Here is an 8,542-nt window from a genome sequence, read left to right on the forward strand (position 1 = left end):
GTCCATCTAAGATTTATATCAAATCATCTGGAAAAACATATGGACAATATGAATATAGAATATATACATCAAGGTGGGCCCCATTGTGAGGACCACACCATTTCGATTGAGGCCCGGCCACACCTAATCCGCTCCCAAAAAAAAGTTGTACCAAGGCCTGCACATAATAATGCCTCTACCAACTAACTAGTAGGGAAGGGAAATTTTTAGTAGTGAATCTGTCATAATCTCACTATGTTTAAAAAAATTTAAAAAAAACTTGAAAAAGTGATAAAGCAAAGAACTGTGGTGCCCACGTGAGAGCTTATGATATCCCAATTCATCCAATAAATGTAATCCATCAATGATCAGAAGAACCAAGTCGTGGTACTCTTAAACATAAGGTGAGCCACAATACTACAAACAATACTATACACCGCGCAAGTTAGCTGGCATACGCATACCATGTAGGTTCTAAATTATAAGAATAAATGGGGTACTTTAGTACGTTTGATATTTCCAATGGCCAAAATGCTTGGGCCCACTGCCACGCCCAAGTCATCTTCCACATTAGGTTCGGTTCTTGATTGCGTGTAGTCAGTGAATCAAGACTACTGTGCCTGATATTTTAGGCTCGATTATATGAACCAAGTCTGAGTGGATTTCAATGAGTCAAGTATGAACTTGAACGAGTCATGTATGAACTTAAATGAGTTGGCCATAGCTCGTGTGTTAAATCTTATAATGAAGGGATTGATCACTTGAAGAATTTCAGCCTAGGGGATGCGATGTAATGCCACTTGTTGAAAAAGAAAGAAAGCAAAAAAGAAATTACACCTCTAAATTTGCAACAAAGAACCTGCTTATTGTTTGGAGATTCAACCAATTCATTCTCTTATAAAATTTTTATTTGATCTCAATATCAAAAGGGTGTTTATCATTGATTTATGCTAATGGACTATTTAATTTTTTTTAAAAAATTCGTTTTGTAAGTCCTTGTAAATAGGTAACGATTACCTGCCTATGTAATTCAGACAACATTCTCAGTGCAAACATTGAAGCCCATTGTGAAGCATGTGGCTTATCCACAAAATTCTCTAGCTATTGGTTTTTCAAAACTAAAATCGTGTTGAGGTACACGGAAAAAAAAAGAAAAAGAAAAAAGAAAGTGAAGCCCGTTGTGATGCATGTGGCTTATCCACACCATCCATCCATTATGTCAGATGATTTTTGGGCATGAACCAAACCATGAGGCAGAATCTAGAGCTCAAGTGGACCACACCACACGAAACACTGTTAAAATTTTCTTAAAGGCTGTAGAAGTTTTGGATCAGGATGATATTTGTGTTTCCCTTTATCCATGTTTGTGTGACCTTATGAATAATTTACATGACAAATAAACATAATGTGGGACCTAAGAAAAAACTAAATTTCAATGTTGAGTGTTTTAAGACCACTATTTCATGCGATGTGGGCCACTTGAGCTTTGGATTTACCTCAATTTTAGGTTCACAATAAAAAATATTCTGATAAAATGAATGGACGGCATGGATATGCCACATACAACATGATGAGCCCATAAATTTAAGTAAGCTCTTTTAGACCGATCACCCACTTTCAAACACACCTAACGAGTAATAATAAGCTATTTATGAGTGTTTACAAAGGAAATGAAAAATCAAACAGCCCCTAACAGCTAATTTAGTTTTTCAATTACAACTGTAGTTCAACACAAAAGTGTAATTATTACATTTTTACAATGTTTACTTAAACATCTAAATTAGCACATAATACGGTGGTCAAATGCATATGTAATGTGGGTACGTGACAAGTAAAAGAATGCATTATTTGGTACGTCCCAATCCAAATAGGTCCTAGCACTAAGATACAATATTGCCTCTAAATATTATTTGAGGTATAAAAAGAACTTATACAAAATAAAAAAAAACAAAAAAAAAAACACTTACACAATGAGATAAGGTTGAGCTTGTATAACGCCCTTAGGTGAGGGACATGCATTGATAATGTTAATGGAGTGCACACATTCATGCATCTTTAATGATGATTACATGTTTTTGATTGTATCAAGTATACATAGTGTATAATACTTTAGTGGAGATGCATATATATTCCAATAATATACATATAATAAATTAATTATAAAAATAAAAGACAAATACATGTATAACTTATACCATATTTTGAAGCACATTGCCAACATGAAGTACTTATGAAGCCTTGTTGGGGTTTGTTACGTATAAAGGCTGATAGGTGGAGGTCATTAGACTAACTTAACATTATTGGGTCAGCAATGGTTGCAATGAGATTTTCAGGAAGCATGCCTCCACCGAAGGCTCATTGTCAAGATTTGGACAAGCGTTAACTCATACAAAACCATTTAATTGGGCTTAAATATAACAAAATATCACTGAAAATTTCAAACTATTATAATATTCTCCTGTATTTTAAGCAAATGGGAGTTTTTCACTAATTAACATGAATATTAATCTTTGTTTTATTGGTATTCGAAAAATAAAAACCAGAAGTTGGCTCAACAGACTATAAAATCGAAATTTGGATGAGTCAACTAGTTCAACCAATCTCATCTTGTAATTTTTAGTGGGTTAAATTAAAATGAAATGGAAGCGAAAAGATAATGAATCATTCTTTTTTTCTTTTAAATATGAAAATAAAGTAAAACCTTATTATATTATTTAGGTAAAGATGAAGGAAATTATATGTTTTATGAAAATTTTAAAACATACATTGATATTATCTAGTGATATTGGCTAACATTGATATTATCTAGTGATACTCTTTACACCTATGCTTTTTGCACTCCCACACGGACCAATGAGATGTCATCACGTATTGGCACTACATGCTAAATGACAGATGAAATCCTATTGCACCAAGAATATTGTTTACACTTGGTCTAGTATGGCCAGATTAAACAATCTAGAAGTCATCATGTAACAGCAATGTCATGTTCGGTGTAAATAAACTTTAAGAGGAAATAGAGATGTGAGCATGAGAGCGCATTAAATGCTAGAGTAATACCAAAACTATTCTCTATGAATGCCAAAACTAAGTAACGTAAGGACTCTAATAACCTTTTTATGTGGGAGTCCAATGATAGATGACTCCAACCAACACACCATCTGAAGAAGCAAGTCTCTCTCTCTTGTACACATAGCCGTATGTGATAGGCTATGCTGACATGGAAGAATTAATGAGATTTACACATCCAATCGTTCAAATTCTTCACGATGCTAAAGACTACGTAAGGCCATCACCTTCTAAAAGCTTATAAAAGGATCATGCGATAAAGAGCTTTAGGCTCTAAACAAACATATCTATCTTTTTACATTTATCCTAGTATAATATTGCATAACATAGTTTTATCATATATCGCTACTGCCCAGCGTTCACCGCTGCAGTATCCCAGGAATTGTTAAATGTTCATAAACTTAAGTTATTAGATCCCACTTAATTGAGTTCTTATTTAGATGATTATATATCTCTGGTCATATCCCGCTAACCATTTGCCTTGATCATATGTTCTTATAAATTGGTTAGGTATTTATCTCTCATTTATTTATTTTCTTTAATAAAATTTAAGCACTCTGGTAATTGTAATGAACCACCTATGGAGGAATTAATAAAAATCATTACTTAGCCTCCTTATTTGGTAATTGTAAGGCCTGAGTGTGTGTGCGCGTTTGTCAAAAAAAAAAAAAAAACGTCAGGCATTTTTGTAGGTCCGGGCCATGTCAATATAATGTTTGACAAATTCACACTTGTGACCATTTTTCATAAACATCAAAGTGAAACCCACGTGCGGTCACGGTGATAATTGCATGACAATCAACGTGTAAATTTGCTTCAGAGGGGCGGTTGGACATTTAAGCTGTAGCTTGACAGTAAGTGAGGCCATCATTATACTTGTTATAAATCCACTCTGTTCGTCAGATTTCTCATCTCATTTTAGAGCATGGTTCCAAAAACGAGGCTATTAGAGAGCTCCAGTGGGCCACACCAACATAAAGATTATGGATTGAAAGCTTACCATTGAAATATTTGTAGGATTAAAGATATTTTTTAACAAATCCACCCCACCCATCAGTTAACTCAGCTCATTCATGGCATGAACAAGAAAATGATGCAAATCCATATTAAACATAAAATAGTGGGCTATAAGAAAAAAAAAAAAACAGTGGGAAAGAACGTTAACGTTGAAATATCTCAGGGCGATGGTGGGGCCCACTTTGAGATGTGGATCCACCTCATTTTTGGGTCCATGCCCTCAAATGAGATAGAAAAATAGATGGACTGGTGAATTTCTTACAAACATCAAAGTGGACCACGTACAGTCAGGGTGGGCTGGTACGGTACTAATCCAACTTGCGAATTGCAATTGCCAGCTGCCGTAAAGCAAGGGCAGTTTTGTACATTTTAAAAATATAAAAATCAATTCGTCGACTAACAGTTTGAACTATAAGCAGGTTCATAGAAATATTTAAAAAGCAGAAGGTTTTTGGTCTACAGCCAAAAAGCAGCGGCCACATGACAAAATCGTTAATAATAAAAAGAAAAACGTAGGTCGTACAGCGCCTTCCGGGTGACCGCAGTTACCTTGGCCAAAATATCTATTAAGTCAAGCCCATCTTATCCGAATGCGGCTTGTGAATGGGCTTGGATGGACTTAATGCTGAACACGTGTGCGAAGTTGTACACGTACAGCTGGACTATCTCAGACAAATGAGTGAAATTAGCATTCCTCCCTCTTGCTGCGACATTGCACGCACCGAGGACTGAATTGAAGAGCGTCTCGGACAGATTAGTGAAATTAACATCCCTCTTCTGCTTCATCACTACACGCATCGAGGAAATAATTTTCACACGCCCATACCCAACGCTTCTCCATCTCTCTTCTCTGCAGACTGAAATCACGTTTCGGTATGTTCTTTTCTACACCCTTCTTTGTCCTGCTTTTTCTTCTTCTTTCCATCTTCTTGCTCGTTATTTATTTATTTTCATCGAAGTCAAGTGATTTATTTGTTAACACCCACTTTCTTTTCTTCTTCTTCTTCTTCTTCTTTTAATTTTTTATTTTTTATTTTTATTTTTAGAATTAAAATAGTAGGTGTACGCGGATCAAAAGTGTATTATTTTTTTTCTCTCCTTTCTTTCTTAATAAGTTTCTCGTACTTTCGTTTCATATATATACATTTATTTTCAGATGTGTTACATTTTTATTTTATTTTTTCTTTTTGGGATATTTAACCAAAAAATTAGTCAAGAATTATGAGTTTGCCAAACAATGCCTTCTTGGGTAATGAAAAATCCTAAAAAGTGCATTTCGGAGGTTAAAATGATCAGAACGTCCTGGGTTTTTTTTTTTTTTTCCTTTTTATAGGATGAAGCCGAGCAACGTGTAGCTCTGTGTGGAATCCTAGCCGTCCAACAGTTTCAACCCACTGTGAGGATCAGTTGAACAAAAATAGGTGGACCACACTTGTAGTTTGTTATTTTCGTCGGCTACATATATATTATTTTCTATGTTGTGGTCCATCTGATCAGTTTATGGAGCTGATTTTCTGCGTAACTAGATCCACATTGTGCGGCCAACCCATTGAATGGGGTGGATGTCCTGATCTGTGGACAGATGTTGTCCAACCGGTTTGATGTTAACATCCTTCTCATAAAGTGGCGTATACACATGCACGTGACATCCACTCAGATCATAAAATGGAAACTTTTTTTTTAAAATTTTTTTTTTTTTTCCACACGCACACGCACCCCACACACTCACGCTGGTGGAATTACACCACCTGTGGGTACTCGTTGATGAGGGAAAAATGAAAAATAAAATGAAAATAGGGTAAAACTTTATTATATTTTAGGTAAAGATAAAGAAAATTATATGTTTTATGAAAATTTTAAAACATACATGAGAGTTGAGAGAATACGTAAATCTCTTATACATGACTGGGTTGGTTAGATTCATGACGTCTGGCTAATATTGATAGTATTGATGATATCCACTGATACAATGGTTGGGACCGGTCACCTATGATTTTCAGATTATGGTCCAAAATGATTATGTCCATTCCCGTCCATCATAGAGGTTAAAATGGATGGATTGGATTTTGGACCGATAGTGCCCTGCTGGCAGATGTGGTGCACACTTTCTAATGTTTTAGCCTGAGTTTTGGGCCTAAATTGAGGTATTAAAAAAAACGGCTATAGCATTTATATATGTCAATATTATCGGATACCATGGCCAAAATATCTACTCAATGAGGCCCATCTTATAGGCATTTGCTCAAATTGTACAAGCCGAGTAGATTAGGTGCGCCCCAGCCTCACTCAAGGCCTGCCTTGATGTGTGTATTCTCAGGTGGACCATATCATAAGAAACAATGGTGATTGATCATTAATGAGCCATAAAATTTGTAGATCAAGCTAATATTTGTTTTATCCCTTAATTTAGGTTTATGTGACCTTATCCATGAATTGGATGGCAAATAACATTAAGTAAACCTTGTGGTGGGCTCCAGGAATTTTTTAATGGTGGGTCTTTAATCACCTATGTTTATCCACCTGACAATTGGATTTGCTTTATTTCTGGAATCAAGAACTAAAATGATCTGAAAAACATATTCATAGAATACAAGGTGGCCCCACGGTAAGGGGGGCACTGCCTTCGGTGCTGCCGGGGTGCACCTAATCCACTACCACTCGCGCGGTTGCAATGCACTGGTTCGTAAATGGCCTTAGCTGTATTTAACGTCGAACACCTGCACACGTAGGAGTAGTCTTTCCCACACAAATGACTGAAATTAGTGGTGCAGCGGCGATTCATGGTGGGTGTTTCCGTGGCTGTGGGGCCCACCTTGACGTATGTGCATTACTCAAAAATAAAGTAGATCCAAACCATATGTGGACTAAGGAAATAATGGTAATTGACTATTAAAATTCTTTTAGGCCACAAAAGTTTTGGACGAAGCTGATAGTTGTATGGTCCCTTAATTCAGATATTTGTGACCTTATTAACAGGTTAGACGACAAATAAACATTCTGGTGGGCCCAATAATTTTTGAATGGTCGATAGTCAATCACATATTTTCATATGGTGTGGCCCACCTGAGATTTGGATCTGCTTCATTTTTTTTTTTTGACCATAACCTAAATGAGTTGCCAAAACTAATGGACGGTGAGGATATAAGGCACATAAATTACCGTGGGCCCCACAGTTAGGGATCCACCGACCTGGGTAGATTTGGGGATCCACGGAAGCCGCAGCATCACTATAATGGGCAACACTACACCTTCTGAGGCCTGAGCTGAAGAAAGGGAGAAGTTCTATGACTCTAACAATCTCAAATAGAAAGCTCATGCATAGCGCTAGCTGTAAGACTTTTCACAGGCTATACATAACACTTGTCCATGTCTCTTCTATGCAGAGTGAATTCACGTTTCTTGAAAACCGAAGTAGGCTCCTTTCTCCACCCTTCTCTTTTTTGTGTTTCTATCTCTTCTTCTTGGTTTTTCTCTTTTCATGCAAAGCCGAGTGATTGATTTGTTAACACCCACTTTCCACTTTTCTTTCAAGTTAAAATAGTAGGTGTATGCGAGTCTTTTCCTAAAGTGGGTGAGATTTTGGGCAGAGCCTCAACTGAAGAAAAAAGTAAGCTCTACCATTTTACACTCAATTAAAAAGCTCATGCATAGCTCTCTCTCTCTCTCTCTCTCTCTCTCTCTCTCTCTCTGTCTGTCTAAGAATTTTCATATGCCATACTAATACTTGTCCATCTGTCTTCTTTGCAGAGTAAAATCACATTTCTTGAAAACTTACGTATGCCCCTTTCTCAACCCTCTTCTCTTTTGCTCCCATTTTCTCTTCTTCTCATCTTCTTCTTGTGTTAAAGTCCCTTGATATATATTGATACATCATCCTGCTCAAGCTTTTAGAATAATTGGTTGTTTAAAATGATATTAGATATAATACTTAAGAATTTTGGATATGAAAATCCGTAATTATGAAAGTTCAGAATTTTAAAATAATTAAAAAAATAAAACTAAATTTATAAATTTGAATAAAGAGAAATTTAGAAAACTTATTTGATTCGAGGTGAGACGAAAGTCACTTGTCTTGAAATTGATTTCCTTTCATTTGGACAATGTCTTTAGTGCAAAAGAAATATTGGACAATCAACCTCTAGAATACTCTCGAATATTGTCTCATCATACCGACGCACTTGATATATGAAGACTTAAAAAGTATTTGTATGTCTAACTCAAAGGCTAAACCAAATGAACCATAAGAAACCATTGCAGAGATTTGAATTAAGAATTAGAGCTACAAGATTGATTAGATTTTTATTTTTTTTAATTTTTAACTCGAAACCAGAGAAGTCTCTTATATAGACTTCAAAGGTTGTCTCAAATGAATGTGTATGCACCCTGCTAACAGTCATGGCCGTTGGGTTTTTTTTTTCTTCTTCTTTTAAGATTTTTTTTTTTTTTTTTCGTTTTCGAGCTCTATTCAGAAGTTTAA

General features: G+C 35.8%; 1 long non-coding RNA gene across 1 annotated transcript; it reads left to right on the forward strand.

Moving 5' to 3' along the window:
• Positions 1-4,181: 4,181 nt before the first annotated feature.
• Positions 4,182-7,734, forward strand: LOC131223486 (uncharacterized). Its single transcript, XR_009160491.1, has 3 exons — positions 4,182-4,938; positions 7,449-7,476; positions 7,598-7,734. It is a non-coding gene; the product is annotated as an uncharacterized LOC131223486 (long non-coding RNA).
• The last annotated feature ends 808 nt before the right edge of the window (positions 7,735-8,542 follow it).

The sequence above is a fragment of the Magnolia sinica genome, chromosome 13, assembly GCF_029962835.1.
Source record: "Magnolia sinica isolate HGM2019 chromosome 13, MsV1, whole genome shotgun sequence".
NCBI classification, from domain to species: Eukaryota; Viridiplantae; Streptophyta; class Magnoliopsida; order Magnoliales; family Magnoliaceae; genus Magnolia; species Magnolia sinica.